Source organism: Sinocyclocheilus rhinocerous, unplaced genomic scaffold, assembly GCF_001515625.1.
Source record: "Sinocyclocheilus rhinocerous isolate Xijiao unplaced genomic scaffold, SAMN03320098_v1.1 scaffold1884, whole genome shotgun sequence".
In the NCBI taxonomy this organism is placed as follows: Eukaryota; Metazoa; Chordata; class Actinopteri; order Cypriniformes; family Cyprinidae; genus Sinocyclocheilus; species Sinocyclocheilus rhinocerous.
Window position 1 is genome coordinate 45,557 of NW_015639513.1, and position 24,826 is coordinate 70,382.

At 43.1% G+C, this 24,826-nt stretch overlaps 1 pseudogene; it reads left to right on the top strand.

Annotated features, from left to right (window-relative positions):
• The window catches only part of LOC107751300 (protein unc-79 homolog), a 38,570-nt pseudogene extending 14,560 nt beyond the window's left edge, over window positions 1-24,010 (top strand).
• Window positions 24,011-24,826: the final 816 nt, after the last annotated feature.

Consider the following 24,826-nt stretch of genomic DNA (forward strand, 5'->3'; position numbering starts at 1 on the left):
CACACACACACACACACACACATGCACACACACACACAGCTCACACAAATTCAAATTGTGTGATATGAATAAACAGTGCTCATTAATTAAGCATTATTTAGTATGTGCATTACAGTTTTTTTCAACACGCTTACACACTAAATCTTTACTTGTCACACAGTTTCTGAAAGCTGACACTCAAACAGCAGAAGCACACACCAAATCTGCAAAACCATACACTAATTCTCAGCCTTTGACTCCGTTTTCAATTTCATAAAATACTTTTTGCAAAACACAACACACAATTCTCTATGCAACACACAAAAAGGAAGTATCTTGATTTCCTTTTTCAAACACAACCAATCAGAATGGCACACTAATTCATCACTAACTCCTCACATGTGCTTCACTGAACACCTACACAACTACACATGCTTGATGTGTTTCTTTTCTTTCGTACTGTGTAATACTCTATTCACAACCACAAATGCTTACAGTAAAAAGAAGTTTGCTTTCAATCTTGCTTTCGTGTTTACTGTGAATTTATCAGCATCTCTCTGTCAGTTACTTTCAATCGTGAACAGAAATGTAGGAGCTCATGAAAGAACAGCTTTAGGTTTTGAATAACTGTGTATATGATATATCCAGAAATATAATATTATGGCAAAGGTGTTTGCAACGTAAGACAAATGTTAGCTTTTCAGATGTGTTTGTGATATTTTGAATGCAGTGCTTTATTGTGCAAGAGATCTGAGGCATTTTGCATTTTGTGTGTGCAATTCTTGGATTTGTGTGTAAAGTTTAGAAAAAAAGAGGCAAAGTTTTAAAAATGTGTGTGAGCAGTTGAAAAAAAACTGTAATGTGTTTTTCTTGCAAGGACTGTAGCTGATTTCAGGTATTATTGTCCTTGTGGAGACATTTGGACTCCACACAGCTACTGTACGACAGGTTTAACAACATCTGAGGCTGTGTTGGTCTGTCATCTGTCTGTCGCGTGTGTGAACAGGTTCTGTCAGAGCTGGACATCGTGGTTCCTCTGCAGCTGCTCATCAGCATGTTCTCTGATGGTGTGAACTCACTGAAGGAACTGGCCAATCAGAGAAGAGCTGGAGCCGCAGACCTGTCAGGAAGCGCAGGAGTCCGCAGGGTAACACAGCACTCACAGCCTGCTCCTCACCTGCTGTTCCCTTCTCAATAACGCTCTAAATCTCTCCTTATGCTATACTATCATCTCATTTTGCATTCAGTCTTTTTGTCAACTTGTTTTCTCTCCATCAGCACAGGTTTTGTACTTGTTTTTGGCCTCATTGATCTGATCTCATGCTCCTCAGGGTTTGAAAAAGCATTATTTGTGTATAATTTTGGCAATGTTCACTCAAAAACACAATCTCAGATCAGTAAGGCCAAAAAAAAAACGTTCAATTCCAAAAAGAAATACAAAATCTGTGGTAATTAAAAGAAAACAAGGTACCAAAAGATTGAATCCAGTATTTGGTATTAATATAGCTTGACAACAGATTTATAAGCAGTTTTGTTGCTGGTATTATTTTATTTAAAACGCCACATGTGTAGCAAGGCAGGGTAAAAAAACACAAAAAGTACAAAAATGATCAACATTTTTTGGGAAGTTGTTATACTAGGTGTGTGAGCAAAGTAGCACGTTTTAGTCTATTGCAATAACATTAACCAGCATTCTTGGGGGAAAGAAAATCCTCTCCTGGTCCAAACGACTGAGGGTTAAGAACATGGGATGCAGTTAAACATGGTTGTTACGACAGAAATCTGACAATTACATGTGGCCTACTGAAGTACTGAGGCATGAGGAGAGATATCTGCCAGATGTCTAAAAAGGAAACAGTTTTCTGCGACGGGTCATATTTGTTTGTGATGCTGTACACCGAGCGCAGATGTGTTTCCGCCGCAGGTGAGTGTGGTGTCAGACCCCGGCAGGAGAGGGCAGCACAATAACCTGAGTCCGTTTCCCAGTCCGTTCCGCAGCCCCCTGCACTGCAGCCCCTTCAAGAACCTCGGCCACGCTGCCGGAAACTGCGCCCTGGACCTGGACTGCGATGATGACGACATGAACCTGGGCTGCTTCATCCTCATGTTTGACCTGGTGCTTAAACAGGTGAAGTCATTCACACACACACAGAGATGAGAGCACAGTCTTCAGGAGATATGTGACCGGTGTTCTGGTGCAGATGGAGCTGCAGGACGAGGCGCTGACGCTGGGGCTGGAGAGCAGTCTGGGCCGGGATGTGGTGGGCATCATCAACAGCGTGCTGCAGGCTCCGTGGGGCGGCTCGCACACCTGTCAGAAGGACGAGAAGCCTCTGGAGTGCAGTCTGTGTCAGTCCAGCATTCTGTGCTACCAGCTGGCCTGTGATCTGCTGCAGAGACTGACGCCGCGCGAGGAGACGCGGCTGGTGGTGAGACTCGTCTGTATACTGAGATAATGGTACTATAAGCTCTTCCACGTCTCATGTAGCCAGACCGTCATAACCAGCAGCAGCTTGACTGACACGGAAAGGGATTTTATGCTTCATTTTGTTCATCCTGTATGTGCTGCTCAGCGCTGGGCTTATCTGAGACAAATATATCGGACTAATGTAGAAAAATTTATTTAAATCATTGGTCTCAAACTCAATTCCTGGAGGGCCACAGCTCCAACCCTAATCAAACACACCTGATCCAGCTAATCAAGGTCTTCAGGATCAGGAGCTAAACTCTGCAGAGCTGTGGCCCTCCAGGAACTGAGTTTGAGACCACTGCTTTAAATGCTATGACAGACTCAAAATGTTGACAAATACAGTACTTATTTCATTCTCATCATATGAGCCCACAACCTAACGAATGCCGAGTTCACACTGCAGGACTATCTGGGGTAGCATTCAGCTGCTGCTGGATGGATCAGGACAGGAGCTTACACACTGCATGACTTTACTGTAGGAAGAATCACAGACAACTCTGTCTGGTCCGCAAACTACAGCCAAACGCACACGAGAAGTCATGAGGAAATAATGCAAGATCAGGCTGATATTATGGTCTGTAAGTCCTCCCCGAACACACAATAATTAACAAAGATGACTTCCTTAACAACATACAGTATATCTGCTGGGAAGATTTTATATACACAAATCTAAGTTTTGTGCATTTTATAATGAGTATATTTCTTATAGCCTACAAAAGTTCTCAAAGTGATGAAAAAGAAAAACGCAATAAATCTTTTGTCCTTTATAGAAGAATATTATTTACAGGAAAATACCCTAGCCCACCTTTATGCTTAATTTTATTTTTATATCTTCATGTACCTGTTCTGTATATTCTAATGCAAAAATGTACTGATATTGCCATGTTGTTTGTACATGGCTAATTGCATAAATCCCCGATCTTCCGGCTGCGCTGTCTCTCGCTCTCTCATTGGCTGGAGGTCATCGCCGGTGTATGTTTCAGTCAGAACTCAGTTCACTCAGCAGGATTCTCAACCGCCAACAGATCCAGATATTTAGCATGGCAAATTTTTTTTTTCGGCCATTTGTCGCCGATTTCGCAAAACCTGTTTTCAGGGCTAAAGTCGTGCCGTGTGAACTTGGCATAAAGGAGTCATTCACCCTAAAAATCAAATCTGCTGAAAATGTGCTCACCCTCAGGCAATCTGAGATATAGATGAGTTTGTATCTTCATCAGGTTTGTAGAAATGTAGCATTGCATCAGTGTCTCAGCAATGGATGCTCTGCAGTGAATGGGTGCCGTCAGAATGAGAGTCCAAACAGCTGATAAAAACATCACAATAATCCACAAGTAATCCACACCACTCCAGTCCATCAGTTAACATCTGGAGAAGACAAAAGCTGAGACAAATCCAGCATTAAGACGTTTTAACTTCAAACCGTTCATTTCAGTTAAAATACGAGTCCATATTTCATAATAACATTGCCTTGTTCCCTATGTCATTTGCCCTTCGAGCTGAACATGTTTGTTCTCTTACAGTGACGAATGACTAAAACACCCATCTGCTCTTTCTCCTGGACGTTGTGTAAAACCAGCCAGTCAGATAACATCCTACTAAGCAGTGAAACTGATTCTGGTTCAGTGTGAAATAAGCATCAGACTGTGGCACTGAGCCTACAAACCTCACGCAAACCTTCTGCTTTTTTACACGTATTCATATAACTGGAATACAGTTTTAATACATTTAACACAAATGTAATGTAATTTTTCCATTACACACACACACACATACACACACACACACATACTCAAACACACACACACACACACTCACACACTCACACACACACACACACAGAAATAAGCATCAGACGGTTAGGACCAGACTGTTGCACTGAGCCTGCCAAACCTCACGCAAACCTTCTGCTTTTTTACACTTCATCACATCACATTCCTGAATCTAATATAGTTTTAATACATTTAGCATGAATATATTATAATTTTCCCACACACACAGATGTGAATGATAAAGATGAGGAGGTTTTTCACCGTGTCGTGTGTGTTTGACAGGAACCATCCGAGTGTCTGGAGGAGAGTTTGGTTTTCCCTCAAACTGAATTCAGTCTCAAATCAGAGAATGGAGCGGATGAAGCAGACGCTCCGTCAGAAAACCCCAGCAGTCACAATCCCTCTCCTGAGATCCCGCGTATGTGCAGCGTTTCAGCCCAGTTACAGTCCACACCAGCTCCGTTTACAATAGCAATCACTGTTTATGTATTGTTTATGTATCATGCATTAGTGCATTACGTTTTCTGTTTCTGATCACAAATGTGTTCTGTTCCCCAGCGTTAAAGAATAGTGCAGACAGGAAGTTCTCGTACCTACAGCTTCCTGTTTCTCTCAAGCTTCTGTACACCGTTCTGCAGGTAAACATCTCACTCTGTTCAGTCAGGCTTGTGCGGCGTTCATGTTTCTCATGAGTCTGCTGCGATGTTTCTTGTAGGAGATGAGTAAGTTTGAGGAGCCAGACATCCTCTTCAACATGCTCAGCTGTCTGAAGATCCTGTGTTTGCACGGAGAATGCCTGTATCACGCCAGGAAAGATCAGCCTCAGTTCCTGGCCTACATACAGGAGAAGATGCTCATTCCCAGGTACCATGTTGAGATTCATTGCTAATGCTTTTATCACGGTAACGGTATTATCATGATATTGAAATTTAGTTGCAAAAAAGTGTTGTTGCAAAAGAATTATAGGTATCACTTTACAATCAGACCTCATTAGTTAACCTTAGTTAATGCATTAACATTCTCTATGAGCAATAGCTACATTTGCTACAGAAGTTATTAATCTTTGTTAAAAAATACAAGTCTTAGTTCATGTTAGCTCATTAAATAACACAGCTGCAACTTTCCATTTAAACAACGTATTGTTAAATATTGGAATTACCTGAGATTAATGAATGTTCAGAAGAGTTTTTATGTTAACTAATGAATTAACTAATGTCAACTAATGAAGCCCTAATGTAAAGTGTGACCGAACAATAACGAATCAAAACACTTTCAAACAATATCTAGGGCCTGTTGTAGTCCAGATTAAAATGTGAAAAAGTTTGAAAATAAATTGTAAATAAAATGTGCATTGTGACCAGTTGATGGGAAAAGTATTTTAAAAATGCATTCAAAATTCTGAATAATTTGTAATAAATAATTATTCTCTGTATTTTGAAGTGCCCACGATAACAGTATCGTGCATATTCATTATCGTGATATATCGCATTACTGAATACTGGCACATGTCTCTCCGTGACGTACAGTTGAGCTCAGAGTCAGGAATGTTTCTGTGTGAACAGCACATCTCATGATCAGGTGGCTGGTGTTGTTTGTGTCCAGCCTGTGGTCCATGCTGAGGTCAGAGTTCTGTCAGCTGGCGTCTCTGGCTGTGCCGCAGCTCCTGCATGCGCTCGCCCTGTCCCACGCCGCAGATATCTTCTGGAGGCTGGTGGACAGCAGCTTCAACAGTCAGGACTGGAAGATTCGCTTCGAAGCAGGTCTGACCGCACTCTCGTCTGCACCTTTCTGTTCATTTGCTAAAACGCTGTGGGATTATCTGGAGCTCTTATGGTGATTGAGCGAGAGAAGCTGTGACCTCGAGCTAGAGTCAGACATCCTCTGTGCGCTTTCACACAGACACGACCTACGCAGATAAAGAGGATTGAAAGGCTGTTACTGACGTGTTGTGTGACGGGTTCATCATTTACTGCTCACAGTGTGACCATACGACGAGTTAGTGCTGTTTGCTACATCAGTCACTGCTCTTACTCATTTCAACATTTAGGAGACAAGGTGATCCGATCGGACACATCATCACATGAGCTGTTATCAACATCAACTCATGAGAAATCTGCAAACTTCTCCCAGAGATTATATTCAGGGTTAGTGATTTGATGCAATGTCCACAGACCTGACGATCACAGAGACGCGAGGATACAGGACTCTTGAACACCTGCCAGCAACACAATAATAACCAGATATTAATGCAGTAAAACCACACTCACCCGTCCACAGCACACTAGTGCCATGACGGCCAATTCATCACAACATTCAATGAAAAACAAGGAATTGCAAGACACTTGGGTGGATGAACATAAAAAGCCTTTAACAAGTGAGAGTGACTACAATCAATTCACACACAAATAGAGTGCCATAGAATATGTGAGAATAATTAAGAAAAGAAAGAAAGGCACAAACAGGACAATTATAGAAATGGTGTAGAATCTGTCTAATACCTTTCGCTCTGTTCCCACTCCTATCATCCAGCTGACTGATCCGGTTCCTTCATGATAGATACTTACACCCATCAATGTGGTCATTTTTATATACGGCACATGAGTCTCTGTGGATAAGTGATTGGTACCCGGAGGAAAGCTGTTTAAAGCCAAAACATATTGGCCAAGAACATTTGTAATGATTTAGCCCTTATTTATTAAAGGCTCTTTATTTCCAACCACTTGAATGCCTTGCAGATCCTTGTTTTTCATTGGTGAGTTCCTTTTAATGTAGCACACCCTTTTTCTGTATTTCGATGATCATAACAGTAGTTGATGACACCGTCAGTGATTGTTGATTCTAGATGATGTTATTTCTGTTAGCTCTGGCAGAGCGGTATGAAGTAATGGCTGTCTCTTTCAGTGGAGCGCGTGGCTGTCCTGTGCCGCTTTCTGGACATGGGCTCGGTCACTAAGAGCCACGTGCTGAAGTATTCTCTGGCTCACGCGTTCTGCTGCTTCTTGGCCAGCATCGAGGACGTGAACCCCGCCGTGGCCACCAGAGCGCGCCTGCTGCTGGACTCCATCAAACGGCCCGCGCTGCAGGTGACAGAGACCTGATCGCACCAGTGTCCCCGTCACGTCATGAAGGGACCGGGACTAACGTGTGTTTGTGTGTCCTCCACCAGGGCCTGTGTCTGTGCCTGGACTTCCAGTTTACTGTCATGAATACATTTTCTTTATCAATTAACTTCTAGTAACTAAATGAAACCAACATTTGGTGCGAGCATCCTCTGTGTTTAAAGCAGCTTTTGTCCTCGGTGCACTTGAGCAGAGTTTCTCAGGAGCTTCGCAGCAGGTTTCTTGTCTTGGAGACACAGTTCTTCTGGATTGAGTCTGTCTCAGTTTGTTCTGTTTCTTCATGTGACTCCAGACAGACGGATGATGATCAGATCAGATCTCTGTGTGCAGCACAAACATATATCTCACTGCATTATTACAATTAATGGCTAAATGAATGTTTGGAAATGTAAACTGATGTTTCTTACTGACACACTACAGCAAAAGAGAGAAATAACTGACTTCAAACCATACTTTAGCTGCTGAGAATGCTAGTGTTCTGATGCTTTTGGCCAGCGCTGTATAGAGTGTGTGTGGAGTATGAAGTGGGTCTCTGCAAGGATTCATTCACCCTTACGCATATTAAGGCCTTGAAAAGGTCTTAGTTCAGTGCAGAAAGTCATAAATTAATAAAGTCACCCAAGTGTAACTGAAAAAAGTACAGCACAAATATCTAAATATCCTTAAATCAAGATACATTTGCTTGAGATGCAAAATGAACATATGAAGTCTTGCTTACTGACAAACTGAACATAATTAAATGTATGCTTGTAACAAAAACAAATATCTGTCAATTAGGTATTAATTATGAAAACTTGAATTACCTTTGAATTAAGTTGATATTTCTAAGCCCATTGGCAGATATCTTTTTTATCATATTTTAATCATAAGTTCACCTCATTTTGATGTTCTTATAAAACAAGACTTCTTATGTCATTTTGCACCTGAAGCAAATGTATCTTGATTTAAGAATCTTTAGACATTTTCACTGGAAAAAGACAGAAATACTGAGGAAGAGCAGCACTTTTGTTGCAGTGTGATCAGAAGATACAGTAACAGTTATTTCTATATTCCAGTGTTTTGCAGCAGAGCTATTAAAGTAAAGTCATGGAGATCTGTTAGACGATGTATTTTCAAACTATTAATGCTAATAAAACTCATTGTGTTGTTCTGGATATTTACATTTAGAGGACATATTGACTTGTGTTCCCTTCAATTTATTCTTACGTTGTCTTCACTTGGTCTTGAAAAGGTGTTAAAGTCTTAAATGTACCTTCATAAAGCCTGCAGAAACCCTGATTATACACCAAGTTGATCATGTCTTGATTTGCTCTGTAAGCGATCACAGCGGTGAGGACTAATGTGGCCAACCTGAGCGATGCGGCCATGTGGAAGATCAGACGTGCTCGCTTCGCCCGCAACCGTCAGAAGAGCGTCCGCTCGCTACGAGAAAGCGTCAAGGGTTCGTCCGGGTCCAAGCGCACTTTCTCCCTCCCGGAGACACTGTGTAACAAACTGCGTGAGTGACCTGCACTTCTGTAGCCCTGCTGCTTTTCCATCACATGTCTCACACCTCAGAGAGTCCTGCTAATATTTGTCTCTGAATTGACCAAAGATGTCCTTCACTTTCTGTTTCTCTTTTTTCTGGATTCAGCTCTCAGACTCATAAGACAAGAGCAGTCGGCACCCATACTGGGAAACATGTTCGAGAAAGTCCTGACAGGTGAAGCACACTAACCTCGTCAAGCATAGCAGCACAGCGTCGACAGTCACTCACGACTTACTTACATTCATCAGTACTTTAGTTGTGTTCAGAATCATCACTCCACCTCAGAGCCACGTGTGGCCACCCAAACATCAGCTTCTATTGTGCGCTTTCACAGAGTCTTGATGTTGGGGTGTGCTAGGAAAGGTTTTCATGCTTGATTGTTCCAAAAACGCATGATTTTTTACATATTTTACATGATTGCAGCACCTCTCTTCCCAGTCTGTCTCGAACGCTGTGTTTAGTTCCTGTTTCAGTGAAGCCCCTCCTTCTGAAATATGAACTGCATAAATATGAAAAAGCATAATAGGCCCCTCTAACAAACCATTGTAGAGCATCTGTCGAGGAGACTAACAGCGCCACACCTTGTTACCGTGCAGGAGAGAGCTCTCCTCCAGAGGACGACTCCGTCATTAAGGATCTGCTGCCGGAGGACGCAGGCATAGACCACCAGACCGTCCATCAGCTCATCATGGTGCTCATGAAGTTCATGGCCAAAGACAAAAGCAGCGCAGAGGCAGACATCGGCAGCGCCAAAGCCTTCAACACGGTCAAGCGGCATCTCTACGTCCTGCTGGGATACGATCAGCAGATGGGATGCTTCATGATCACCCCTCAGAAAATGCGCTCCTCCACCTGCTTCAACGCCTTCATCGCAGGAATCGCTCGGGTGAGTCCCGCTCTCTGCATTCACTATTCCCTACGTTAGGTCACTAATACAGCTCACTTGAGGGAGTGAAGGAAAACGAGCGAGTGAATGCAGACACTGAGGGCTCTTGCATAGTTTGTGCTTGCTGTTTAATTATAGGATTTATCTTGAACTCTGTCATGGAGATTATGTATAAACCCTAATTATACAACAAAAAAATCTATTTACAATGAATTTATACCTGTATTGCACTGTACGCCGTGGAAGAGCACTTTGTAAAATGGACAGATGGATGATTCAGCTGCGGGCCCCATCTTCTGGTGAGATGCGGGAATTCATTCGGCACGCGACTCTTACAGTGCATTGTGGGTATTCTCTAGCCGTTGAGTGTACATTGGTTGTACACTCGTTATTGCTGTGCATTGTGGGATTGAATGAGTGCACTCGATAATGTCCACTAAGGTTTCGGACACCACTGAAAATGGCTGTGCCCTATTTAAGGGTATAGGGGGCGATTTCAGACACAGCCTTTGTGAGGAGCGTGACGTGTTCCTGACGGATTGCTTTGTCTCCTCAGGTGATGGACTATAACATCGGTCTGGGCAAACAGCTGCTGCCGCTGGTGGTGCAGGTGCTGAAGTACTGCACGTGTCCGCAGCTGAGGCCTAACTTCCAGGAGCCGCCGCGCTGCTCGCTCTGGGCCCTCAGACCTCACACTAGACAGATGTGGCTCAAGGCCCTGCTCGTCATCCTCTACAAGGTGTTCATCCGAACTGTGGCCAGGATGCTGAGATGTCTCTGGATATATCTCTCTATCTGTGGGATGTCTTTACATTCCAAACACTCTTGAGTTACAGAGTTATGTGCATTATTATTATAGGCCTAAAACATACTAAGAAATCAAACTGACTCATTTCAAACAATATATGAACCTTGTTCTGCACACTTGCTGTAGGAAATGAGAGTAGTGCTTGGCCATGCAAAACTCTGGCCCACAAAGTTATGGGCTTAATATTTGGGTTAGTAGTAATTCGTTTATCCCAAATATAGCTTTTTTTTTATAGATATATTTATTGGGAATGTGAAATGTGCAAGTGCAATAGAAGCATTAGCAAATTCCCCTTTTCTGTAATAACAATGAACAAAAACAGAAAAAAGGAAAACAACTGAAACTCAACCTGTCAAAATCCCACATGCTGCTTTGTAAACCGAATGGGAATTTTCAGAATAAATAAACAGACTGACCACTTTTATTTTAAAGCTGCAGTCCATAACTTTTTTTGTGTTAAAAATTTACAGAATTTATATAATAAGTAAATACACCATGAATCCATTGTCCAAACCATGTTTTTGGCTTATCCTGAATCACTACGGTACACCTATAATAAGTGTGTATATTCGGACTGTTTCAGACTGGTTCTGCGGAGTAGCCCAGTACCTGCGGGATTCATCAGAGACATAAACAGAGAGAAGTAGCTCCGGCTGCAATGTTCTCACGCAAGACGCACACAGTTCTGTTTGATAACCGCTAGTGCGTCAAAAGTTACGGACTGCAGCTTTAAGAAATTCATTTAGGGATTGTATTAGTGAAAAGATGTCCAGGTCAAAGCTATGAAAACTAAATCACAGTGTTATGTTTTCATGTTTTCAAGTGTTTTTGCACTGTTCAATCCTAGTTATGCCACTGACTACACATCAAGTGTAAATAAACCACACATTAGAGTTCAATGTAATAGTTATTGGAAGAGAGATAAATCTATCATCGGAGCAGGAATTTTCTTCAGTGGATTTCTATTTATTATTACTAAAGTAGTTTCTCTTCTACTTGAAAGCAAACAGTGATCTCTCTTGTGAAAAGAATAGCACAAAGAACATGAATCTTATTCCTCTAAAAGCATCTAAAAACACTGGTTCAGTGTTGCACTTCAGTAGAAAAGTTGTGGTTCATTTTTGTTCCACAGACAGTCTAGTTGCAAGTAACTTTAGTCTTCTTAATCAGATATTCATGGATCTTGGCTTCTTCTTCACTGTGTCGTGCTGTGTTTCAGTATCCATACAGAGAGATGGACATGAGTAAAGAGGTGGTGCTCCATCTGATCCACATCACCATCAACACGCTGAACGCTCAGTACCACAGCTGCAGGTCGCACGTGTCCGCAGGCCCGCTGTACAGCGACAACTCCAACACCAGCCGCTACAGCGAGAAGGAGAAAGGTACAGATCGCGCTCGGCATCACGGGAACGGTTAGTGACGTGCTGTCGCTTAATGCCCTGTGTTTCCCTGTGTAGAGGAGGACAGCGTATTTGACGAGTCGGACATCCACGATACTCCGACGGGAGCGAGCAGTAAGGAGTCGCAGACCTTCTTCGCCCGTCTGAAGAGGATCGGAGGCAGCAAGTCCGTCAAGTATCAGCCTGTGGAGCTCAACGCTCAGAGAAGTGCGTGTCCGTGTGGATGCCCTGCGATACTGACACAAAATAATATCTCCATACTTTCTGGGATTTCATCGACGATAATTAGACGATATTTTGCTGAGTGTGTTATTGTGCTGGTATCTTAAACTGACTTCTTAAGTTTTTGATATTCTTGTGGTGGTCAGTTCACACTGATAGAAATTAATCCTTTTCAATAAGTTTAAATTGATTTTTACCTTTATAAAGCCATTTTTCTAAAAGTTTGCGTTATCTTTCATGTCAAATTCTTACATTTAATCAGTGAATTAGAATAAGACTTTTGGGCTGTTACCAAACAAATAAAATCAGTATCAACAAAATTCATCTTTGCAGCGCAGAAAAAACACAGAAGCTGCGTCTGAAGAGGCGTTTAGATGTGTTTACACACTGTTTAGTGCAGGGCATGAATGCATTTAACCTGCAGTTACAAATGCATAAATAATGTTTTGATATATTAAACATAAAACGTTGAATACTGATATTTGAAATTATTTAAATAATAAAAAGATACTTTAAATGTGAAATTAAAACCGCCAGTAGGTGGCAGCAAGTGACTGTTAATAAGTGAGTCATTGCGACTGAACCTAATCATTTAAACAGTTGATTCATTCAGGAACGAAACACTGTCATGTTGCTCAGAGACACAAAACAGTGCTGTGGCTGTGTTTGGAGTTATTTTTGTTGGTGAAATAGAGCAAAAACAGACAATATGGTGTCTAAAACGTTAGTCTAAATTAACTTCTTGTTTATTGAACTGTTGTAAAAAATCAATATCACATTTGTAATTATGGTAATTTTTGGAGAAAAAAACGGCACTCTTCGTGTGAAATTGATTAACTAGCCTATATGAAGTGGTATAAATATGTACATTTTCTGCCGCCATGTCTTGAATTTTGTGATCATTCTAAATGTATTTTATTAGACTGAATCAGTGAAAGAACACACTATAAATGCACACGCGCACTAGTCTAGACTTCACGTAATGTATGCGTGCGCTCTGTAGGGGTGTTTTGAATGGTTTTTGCAAAATACTCTATAATGTTAAATCGCACATCGTTAAAACAACAATTACGATATTATCACAGACGATGTATATCGCACACCTCTACCGTGCGCTCGCCAAGCTTTCCTCGCCTAATCTCCTGCTCTTGTGTCCTGCACAGGTGAGATCGAGCTGGCCGAGTACAGGGAGAGCGGCGCGCTGCAGGACACGCTGCTGTACTCGGGCCGAGAGGACAGCAACAGCAAGAAGAAGAGGCTGCAAGCCATGCACAAGCAGAAGTCTCTGGACATCAGCAACACCGACTCCATCCTCTTCAACCTGGACGAGCACCGACGCAAGTCCTGCATCGAGCGCTGCGACCTGCAGGAGCCCTCGTCCTCCTCCTCTATCGGCCGACAGCAGCACAGAGCTCAGCACCACGGGAAACACTCCTCTAACGGCCACTCCGTCACCGACCGACGAGTCTCCGCCGCTCAGAACGACAACATCCGGCCCATCATACCCGAGGTGCGTCTCAGCTGTATGGAGACGTTTGAAGATAAACCCGTCGGTCTGGACTCACCGCTGGCCGCCCCTGCGCTTGACAAGGACGATCCAGATCTCATAGACCTGTCCTCCGACTGCACCTCCATCCCCGAGAAGCACTCCATTCTCTCGCTCTCTGACAGCGACTCGCTGGTGTTCGAGCCGCTGCCTCCTCTGCGCATCGTGGAGAGCAACGAGGACCTGTTTGAGGCGCTCAAGCTCCCCGGCGGAGTGCTCCTGCAGGTCAGCCCCGAGAGCCAGACGCTCCAGCCCCCCGCGGCTCCTCAGGAGGCCACCATGACCCTCAAACAGAAACGGGATCTCTTCAGAAAGACCTCGCACATGCCCAACGCATCCCTGGATGATTCCTGCACGCAGCTCAAGGATAGCGGCGGAACGAGCCCCTCCAGCAGGTCCGTCGTGCTCCAGATTCCTGCGGACGAGCTCGAGTCGCTGGATCCGCTAAACGGGGAGGGAGCGGGAGACGAGGACAACGACGAGACGGATGAGAGAGACAGCGACCCCAAATCTGACGACGAGAGCGATGAAGCTGAATTCAGGATCCAGATCGTGCCACGCCAGCGCAAAGAGAGGAAGATCGCCGTCAGCGCCATCCAGAGGGAGTATCTGGACATCTCGTTCAACACTGTAGACAAAATGAAAGAACCGGCCGCAGAGTCAGGTCTGTCAGCCTGCTTTATTAGCATCCTTCAGCTTTGTGCGTCTTCTTCCTGTGTTTTCACTGATAGAATACTTTATTTACAATGTGTTTCACACTATGCCTTTGTTGGTTAGTATTTGTTAGTATTTCATAATAAATCTCTGGTAACAATTTATACATCGTGCAGTAAAAAACATTTAATCCACACCTAACATCTTACTTAGTTGACATGTAGTTGCAAAGTTATTTATAGCTAGCATAATGTTTAAGGTGTAAACAGACTGCTTACAGTATAAATTAATTTCAATAGCAAGACCTTCAGCAGGTTAACAGTGAGACAAACTTTCATGGTTTAAAGACATTAATGTAGGTCATGTAGACGACAATTAAAGCACATTCAACCTACTAATTACTGTCCTAACAATGATGCAGGACGCATTAACTTTAACAAATGTTCTAATGTTATGCAGTGAACACACTGAGTTCAGTCGCCTGTGTTGTTGTACAGATGCCAAATCTCTGTCGAGCCTGGAGAAGCCCAGAGAATCGGCCTCCGCTCCGGCCCTGGAGGCCACCGTCCCTGAAGCCAGCCATCGCTCCTCAGTGTCCAGTAAATCACCTACACATTAATGCTCATATTCATCTGTGCATTGAGCTCTAGTGTGAACAGTGCTGGTCTCTGAGAGCCTGCTGAGGTGTTTTCTCTGTCCTCAGCTCAGTATCGTCAGGTGAAGCGAGGCTCGCTGGGTGCAGTGACGATGAGTCAGTTAATGAAGCGGCAGCTGGAGCATCAGTCCAGCGCACCACAGAACATCAACACCTGGGACACGGGTCAGTCTTCAGCATTCATGAGCTCTTTGTTCGCTCTCTGATCATACATCACCCAGCCCTCCGGTGTGATGCTGGGGCTCAGCGGGGCTAAAGCTGCACTTTTCACTTTATGCTATAAATCCACCTCAGCACTTTTGTTAATAACCACGTTTGACCGTGCAGGTGGAAATCATGGACAGCAATGCAAAATTGATTCTGCGTTAATTTGATCTAATATTTAATGTTTAGCCAATTAGAATTTATACAATTATTGAATATATTTCAAGGCAAAGATGTTTTTCAGTTTTGTTCAAGGTAACCAAATCAGCAGTTTTTCAATTACAGAAGAATATGTAAAAGTATGGTATTTGGGGTAAAAATGCTGTTTGTGCTAAAGGCACAATAATTAATATGATAATAAATAGCTGACTGACTTTTCCATTTATTGACATGACATGGTTATATTCAGATGGTAAATATAATGTGCATCTTAGAGATAATCACCATATTTATAATGAAACCATCATATTTATTAGTCATATCATATACTAAAAGACCATATTTATTGTTACTACTGTAAAGCTGTATTAATTTATTATGGGATGTGCTTCAATGCTTTCAGAATCTTTACTTTTTTAAAATAATTTAGTTTCTGTATTTTTAAAATGAACATATTTTAATGACAGTATATTTGTTGAACAAAAATAAATGTTTATTTATCAAAACAAAAAAAACAGTACAAACTTTACTGAAGTGATTGATTATTTTGAACTTATATTAACTTAGATATTATTCAGAGCATATTACTTTAGCTCTTTGTGTAAATACTTTATGCCTTTGACTCTGTGTGTGTCTGTGTGTGAGTGTGTGTCTGTGTGTGTGAGTGTGTGAGTGTGTGTGTGTGAGTGAGTGAGTGTGTGTGTGAGTGAGTGAGTGTGTGTGTGAGTGAGTGAGTGTGTGTGTGAGTGAGTGAGTGTGTGTGTGAGTGAGTGAGTGTGTGTGTGAGTGAGTGAGTGTGTGTGTGAGTGAGTGAGTGTGTGTGTGAGTGAGTGAGTGTGTGTGTGAGTGAGTGAGTGTGTGTGTGAGTGAGTGAGTGTGTGTGTGAGTGAGTGAGTGTGTGTGTGAGTGAGTGAGTGTGTGTGTGAGTGAGTGAGTGTGTGTGTGAGTGAGTGAGTGTGTGTGTGAGTGAGTGAGTGTGTGTGTGAGTGAGTGAGTGTGTGTGTGAGTGAGTGAGTGTGTGTGTGAGTGAGTGAGTGTGTGTGTGAGTGAGTGAGTGTGTGTGTGAGTGAGTGAGTGTGTGTGTGAGTGAGTGAGTGTGTGTGTGAGTGAGTGAGTGTGTGTGTGAGTGAGTGAGTGTGTGTGTGAGTGAGTGAGTGTGTGTGTGAGTGAGTGAGTGTGTGTGTGAGTGTGTGTGTGTGGGGGGGTAGTAAAAGGCCCCCATCGCCACCTCATACATTTGTAAGATTTTTAATAGAAACAAACCACAAATCATTTATTTTCTCACAAAATCTGTTGTTTCATCAGTGTTTGCAGTATTTCTGCAGTCATATACACTGTGGGAGTAGTGAAAAGCACATTGTTCCCCATTGTATCGTGCAGTACTTGAGTTTGTGCCTCAAGATGCTTTGTGTTTTTCTCTGCAGGTCCAGTGAAGACCAGTCTGCTATCGGCCCCCAGCACCGTCAGCATGTTCGTTCCTGCGCCAGAAGACTTCAGCGACGAGCAGCCCACTACGATGGCCGACAGGTGGGTCTGACCCTCAGTGTTTCAGCGTGAAGAAGTGCAGAAGATCACAGCTCTGTGTGAACTGATCAGGTGCCGTGACTGCGGGGCTGTGCTGGAGGAGTATGATGAGGAGACTCTGGCTCTGGCTGTGGTGGTTCTGTCCATGTTCATCCATCTGAGTCCTGATCTGGCCGCTCCGCTGCTGCTGGAGATCATGCAGTCTGTGGGCAGGTACAGCTCTCTTCAGCACACTACAGCAGTATAATCACTATGGCTTTCTTTCACTTCTTTGCTTTTATTCTGCAGGTTGGCCTCTAGCTCCAATTTCACAGGTCAAGCTGAAAGGTGAGTTCTGCGTTTACGCTTGTGTAATGCACACTTTCAGTTGTGTAAGTCTGAGCGTTATTCTCCCGTGTGTGCAGCGTGCTGATTCCTGGGAATGTGGCTGGTGTAGCCAAGCAGTTCCTCCGCTGCGTTCTCCATCAGCTCGCACCCAACGGCATCCTACCACAACTGTTCCAGAGCAACATTAAAGGTCTGGAGAAGCACCTCAGAGCACAGTCGCACACATACACACAGCACAAACACTTCACCGGCTCTGTTCTCTTTCAGATGGAAGCTTCCTGAGGACGCTGGCCCTGTCTCTGATTGATTTCAATGAGCTGAGCTCGGTGGCAGCGCTCAGTCAGCTCCTGGAGGTACGTCTGTTCATCAGCCGCACTACTGACACACCTGTCTCTGAAACAAGCAGGTCACGGTGCTCTAACGTGTGTCTTCCAGCAGAGGACACTCTTGTGACAGTGAAGCAGGGAAAGCTTTATTTAAAGTATTTAACCTTTTGTGCTGCCCTAAATGTCAAATCTTACAGGATGTCATGTTTTACACAATTATTGCTGTAAGGAATAGTTCACCTAAAAATGAGCATGTGCTGTAAATGTGCTCACCCTCAGTTCATCCGAGATCAGGATTAGTTTGTGTCTTCATCAGGTTTGGAGAAATGCAGCATTGCATCAGTGTCTCAGCAATGGATGCTCTGCAGTGAATGGGTGCCGTCAGAATGAGAGTCCAAACAGCTGATAAAAACATCACAATAATCCACAAGTAATCCACAGCACTCCAGTCCATCAGTTAACATCTGGAGAAGACAAAAGCTGAAACACATCCAGCATTAAGACGTTTTTAACTAAAATACATTGAGTCCATAATCCATAATAACTCTTCCTCCAGTGAAAAAGTGTTCTGGTGTGAATCAGGAGAGAAATCTGCACAGATCAAGCAGTGTTTAAACAGCTCTAAACACATATGTGGCTGGATTTTGATGTGAGAGACAACAGCAGATGCACTTTTTCACTGCAGGAAGAGTTATGCATTATGGACTCGTATTTTAGCCGGAAGTAACAATTTGAAGTTACAAATATCTCAATGCTAAATTTCTCCAATTCTGTTCACATGAAGAAACAAACTCCTCTATATCTTGACATGCCTGGGGATGAGTACTTTTTAAGGAAATTGTAATTGTTGCATAAACTATTCCTGAATCGTTTCCAGAAGCAGCTTGTTGAACTACTACAATATGTGCAATATAATAAAGGTTTACTTGGTAATTCTGACCCTAGTAATTCTAAAGGTTTACTTATATAAATTAGCTTTATGCTAATAGTATGTGTAGAAGCTGTAAGGGTGAGTTTGTGGCTGTGGTCACTATAAAGCACACATGCGGTGCGTGTAGTAAAGCTGATGGTGTGGTGGCAGGGTCTGAACAATAAGAAGACTCTGCCAGCAGGAGGCACTATTCTGCACTGTCTGGACAACATCGCCACCTTCATGGAGACGCTTCCCATGGACTCACCCAGCAACCTGTGGACAACCATCTCGAACCAGTTCCACACATTTCTAACCAAACTACCTGCTGTTCTGCCACTCAAGGTACCAGTTCAGCCTTTCTGTGCTCTGTAACGCCAGAGGAATCAGAGAATAAATGCTCTCAGTATTCTCCTCTTAGAGTTCCTCCTGTTTCTTCTCTTTTCTCAAGTGTCCGCTGGACTCGAGTCTGAGAATAATCATTTGCTTGCTGAAGATTCCCGTAACAAATGCAACAAGAGTAAGTTCATTAATTTCTTCGGCTCTGCTGGTCATTCAATTTTCCTTCAGATGATATGAAAATATCTTATGACATGAATAATGGGATAATGAGAATATCAGAAGTGTGCTGTTTTTAAATGTTCTGCTGGGGCTGATGAAGTTCACTGCTTGTCTGGTGTCTTTCTGACAGAGTCTGCTGGAGCCCTTCTCCAAACTCCTGAGTTTCGTTCTCCAGTACGGTGTGTTCAGTCTCTCGTATCTCGTAGAGCTCTGCGGTTTATGCTACAAAACCTTCAGCAAGGTGAACAGCTCTGTGCATCAGTGTGTATTCCAGCAGAGAGAATCTGAACACCTAGCATGGGTTTCTGCCCTCTGCATGTTGCTGCCAAGATTTTACAGTCTCTTGTTTAAAAAAATGACATTTATTAATGCAGTTTGCTAAATGCTGAAAGAATATTCACTAAATTAATGATCATTTCATAAGCATCATCAGGAGGAAAGAGTATACTTCAAACATTCATATTACTCTTTTTATCCTTTTCCTGAAGAAATAATGTCTACATGTTGTGAAGCAATGCTTTGTTTGGTAAAATAGAAGACAAAACATTGTTTTAATGTGTTTAATATGTAATAATGTGTTTTGTAGAGCAGAGGGTTTACCAAACTAAAACATTTTAGCAAAACTTTAAAAAAATGCATGAATGAATCGGATTACACGTTTGTTTTTGCGTGCCGTCAGAAATACTTAAACACAAGATAATGTTTTATGGAGTTTGGCTGTTGATAGAGGATCTAGATATCGTCAGATTGTCAAACCAGAGATTACAGCACGCAGGAGTGTGTCTGTATCTTGTAACAAACATGCACATCTTTGAAAATGGCCTTCTTCTTAAACGCAGAAGTAAACCTATGGGCAAGACTTCCGCTTCATTAGGGACATAACCAGAAGAATTACAAAGTGCAGTAAACTGTTTGTCAAATCAGTGTGTTCATAATTAAGATAATACACTAAAATAATATGGCAAGACACTTACAATATCAAGCAGCAAAACGAGTGGTCTCGTACAGCTGAAAATAGCTGGAAGCGGATGACACCGGAAGCCAGACCGCGACCGCTCTTACAGGAGAAATAATCTGCTTTCCTCCTCTTCCATGCAGGAGAGGGACAAGTTCTACATGTCTCGTGTGGTTGTTCTGGAGTTGCTTCAGGCTCTGAAGTTCAAGTCATCGATTCCTGATACGAACCTGCTGCTGCTGGTGCAGGTAATGCATCTGTGAATCTGCGTCGCACAATAAGGGAAGGTGGTGCAAACACACGTGGATGCATAACTAGTTTTCTATTGCTAGTACTACTAATATGTCAGACAGCTTCTGTGACTGGTCACATTTAATGTAAAAACAATCAAAGACTGGTGTGTAGTTGAGGGATGATGAATGAGACTGCTCAGGTGATATCGTCTCGTCTGTCGTCTCAGTTTGTGTGCACAGACATCGGGACCAGGCTGGCCGAGTCCACCATTTTCCAGAAGCACATGATCTCCGCTCTGCCCGGGGTGAGACTCGTCTGCTGCAGTACTGATGTGTCTGCTCGTTAGTGCTGACTGTAGACGTCACAGCTGTTCTGTCCCCTCAGTGCACCACAGCAGCGATGGAGTGCTTGCGGCAGTATCTGAGCGAGCTGCTGGACTTCATCGCAGACATGCACACACTGACCAAACTAAAGGTACTCGTCACACTCATCTAAACATGAGGCCTGCAGTGGGAACTCGTGTGTCATGTGTCTTTGTAGCTTCATGGAAACTTCACACATCTGTCTTATCTGCTGGAAGCTGCTTCAACGCTAGAGCGTGGCGCTAGCATCAATAACACCATGGTTTTTATTCTCAGGAAAATCTGTTCTGTAAATGCAGGGTAAGGGTGGCGTTGCACTAGCTGATTTAAACAGCTGGATTGGTGTGGAAAATCAAAGGGTGTCACAGATTAAACAACTGCTTCTGAGCTTTCTCATGTGAAGCTGGTGAAATAAGAACAGGAGCAAACGTTCACTGTCATCATGAACTGAATCAGGATGTCATCGAGTGTGTGTGTGTGAGTGATGTGTGTTTGCTGTACGCTTCACTTCACACACTCACCCAGTAAAACAGCTGCTCACACACTCATGTACTGTTGCCTCTGTTGACTTGAACTGTTTGGATCGGCTGAGTTCTTCAGAAGCTCACTGATCACGAGCACGGGTCGCACAGACAGAATGTAAGTGTTTGACTGTAAATGATCCGTCTGCATCTCCAGTGATAATGTAAATGAGGCTCTGGACTGGAAATCAGCTAGTGAGAAGCCTTGAGTCTGTTGGGATGAAAGTGTGTGCCGAATGCATGAATGTACAATGCTGAAAGCGCGTGTGTGTGTGTGTGTGTGTGCGTGTAGAGCCACATGAAGGCGTGCTGTCAGCCGCTGCACGAGGACACGTTCGGCGGGAATCTGAAGGTCGGTCTGGCTCAGATAGCGGCGATGGAGATCAGCAAAGGCAACCACAGAGACAACAAAGCGGTTATTCGCTACCTGCCTTGGCTTTACCATCCGCCTTCTGCAATGCAACAAGGGTAAACTCCACCGTCATCACCGTAAACATAACATTTCTCAAGAGCAATAAATATGAGGTATTAAATATGAGTTCAGTTCATAGGTTCACCTCACGGTCATATTATATAATTATTAAATTATTTTGCGTCCTCCACATAGTATTCTAGGTTTCGTCTGGAACTGAGGACGTCTCGTATTTAGACAGCTATTAAACCGCAGCAAGCCCACTGATCTGACACTTAACATCATATTGAGCAAAACCCAACACATCGGTAGATCTACAATATTAGCCTAACATCAGTTCACACTCAGGCTAATCACCCTGTTAGCTGTAGTGAGTGACTTACTATCTAACAAGCTACAGTATTAAACAAGCTAAGCTAGGTAACCTTATAACCATTCATAGAAAAATACATCGGATATCATAATTTTTTGTCATGACTAATTTATTAAGGATCCAGCATCATCTGTATTAAAGAGAAAGAATCACTTCATCCAGTGTTTAAAGTGAATAAAATAGCCTACTTACACACAACTACTGAAGCACTCTGTTCTCTCCACCGGACGTGTGTGTGTTTGAGTGTGAGAGTGTGTGTGTGTGTGTGTGTGTCGGTGAGGTAAAGGGGGAAAGCAGACAGTGGACCAAACCACTGTGAGGCAAGAGAGGGGGGACTCAAAACATTTCTAAACTTAAAACGCTTTTTTTGCATTTATATTGTTTTACTACTTACACAGTTATTTTAAGTGTATGCCCATTATATTATTAACAAAACACAGAGTGGTTTGCAATTATATTTTTAGGGGGGACAACCCTCATATGGGGGGTCATGCCCATCATGTGTGTGTGTCGACAGCGCCGGCATCTGAACCTGAGCTTTTACACTGTGCTTGTGTTTCCTCAGACCCAAAGAGTTCATTGAGTGCGTGTCGCACATTCGCCAGCTGTCTTGGCTGCTACTGGGGTCTCTTACCCACAGTGCTTTGCATCAGGGCTCCTCGTGCTGTATGCCCATTCCACTGGACGCTGGGTCTCATATCGCAGACCATCTGATTGTCATCCTGATAGGATTCCCAGAGCAGTCCAAGGTATGATAATGGAGCGGTTCTGCTTGGAGGAGATCCAGAGACGTGACTCTGATGTTGCTCCTCTCTCTGTGTGTGTCTGCAGACGTCAGTGCTGCACATGTGTTCGCTGTTCCACGCCTTCATGTTCGCCCAGCTGTGGACCATCTACTGCGAGCAGGCCGCGGCCAACCCGACCAGTCAGAACCAGAACGAGTTCTCCTCGTGCGCCATCCTCACGGGCCTGGAGTTCTGGAGCCGCGTGACTCCCAGCATCCTCCAGCTCATGGCCCACAACAAAGTGGTAAACCTGCCATTTACTCAGACTCGGTGTGATCCGGCTTCTCAGTGCATCACTTTGCAGCATTTCTACAGTGGAAGCTGTTTTTTGACATTTGAACATGTATTTCTTTTAGCTTGTGTTTGAGCTCTAAACACTTTTGATTTGATATCTGATATAAACTGATTTCAGATATAAACTGACTCCTATTCCAGAGTGAAATTGCTACATACGAATGAGCAAAAACAATCAAACGTTATCAAATGTAACTGATTGGAAAGTAGCTTGTTCACAGACACAGTGGTGACAGCAGATCTGCTCTTTTTCTTCATGTTTCAGATGGTAGAGATGGTCTGCTTGCATGTCATCAGTCTAATAGAGGCCTTGCAGGAGTGTAACTCAACCATCTTTGTGAAAGTAAGAGGGATTTCTTACTACAAATGCTTAACAGAAACTGCAGTGCTTAGCATTTCTACATCATGCAGTCTGAGGTGTTTATTATATTTAATGTCCTCTTCATTCTCTTCAGCTGATTCCCATGTGGCTGCCCATGATTCAGTCCAACTTAAATGTAAGTTTTCATCATATCCATTACACAATTCACTCTTGCTTTCTTTCTAGAGTAAACTCTCAAAATCTTCCTGTTAGATGCTAAACTCTCTTTGTGTGTCATTAGCATCTGTCCGCGGGTCTCCAGCTGCGTCTTCAAGCCATTCAGAACCGGGTGAACCACCAGTGTCTCCAGAATCCTGGATCCGGATCGTTTCCTCTCACTCTGCGCAAGTGGCTTCAGTGCACTCAGTTTAAAATGGCCCAGGTGGAGATCCAGTCGTCTGAGGCGGCGTCCCAGTTTTACCCCATGTGATCTTTAAAGCAGCGAGCTGTGTGTGATGATTAATCATATGAGCTTCAGCAGCAGCAGATGTAGTTGCTCAAGGTTCGGTGGTCTTCCTAGTGTGTGTGTTATTATCAAATAGATTACAGAAATCATGCATAGAGAAAAATGTTAGCCTGTTTCAACCAGGGAAAGGTTTTTTGTATTATCAATAGTATGCCTATTTCAAACCAAAATAAACCATTCAAGAGTTAAAAAAACAAACAAATTGATTGAATTTAGTATTTGTGTTAAACTGATTCACTGTGTGCTCACTTTCAGACCATCCCAGATTCTGAGAAATGCAGCATTGCATCAGTGTCTCAGCAATGGATGCTCTGCAGTGAATGGGTGCCGTCAGAATGAGAGTCCAAACAGCTGATAAAAACATCACAATAATCCACAAGTAATCCACAGCACTCCAGTCCATCAGTTAACATCTGGAGAAGACAAAAGCTGAAACAAATCCAGCATTAAGACGTTTGTAACTCAAATACATTGAGTTCATAATCCATAATAACTCTTCCTCCAGTGAAAAAGTGTTCTGGTGTGAATCAGGAGAGAAATCTGCACAGATCAAGCAGCGTTTAAACAGCTCTAAACACATATGTGGCTGGATTTTGATGCGAGAGACAACAGCAGATGCACTTTTTCACTGGAGGAAGAGTTATGCATTATAGACTCGGATTTGTCCAGAAGCAACAGTTTAAACACCTTATTGTAAAGAGCAAAGGACATATTGCTCTTGTTGACAAAAACATTTAGCCATGGGTTTGATTAAAGCTTGATTTTTCCAAAGCAAACACATCAGCGTCTGGCAAAAGCCTTCATTCTCCGTCAAATCAGAGCTCTGAGCTCATCAAAGAGAGACTATCCTGCTGTGTGTGTGTGTGTGTGTGTGTATGTGAGTGTGTGTGAGAGTGAGTGTGTGTGAGAGTGAGTGTGTGTGAGTGTGAGTGTGTGTGTGTGAGAGTGAGTGTGTGTGAGAGTGTGTGTATGTGTGTGTATGTGAGAGTGAGTGTGTGTGAGTGTGAGGGCAT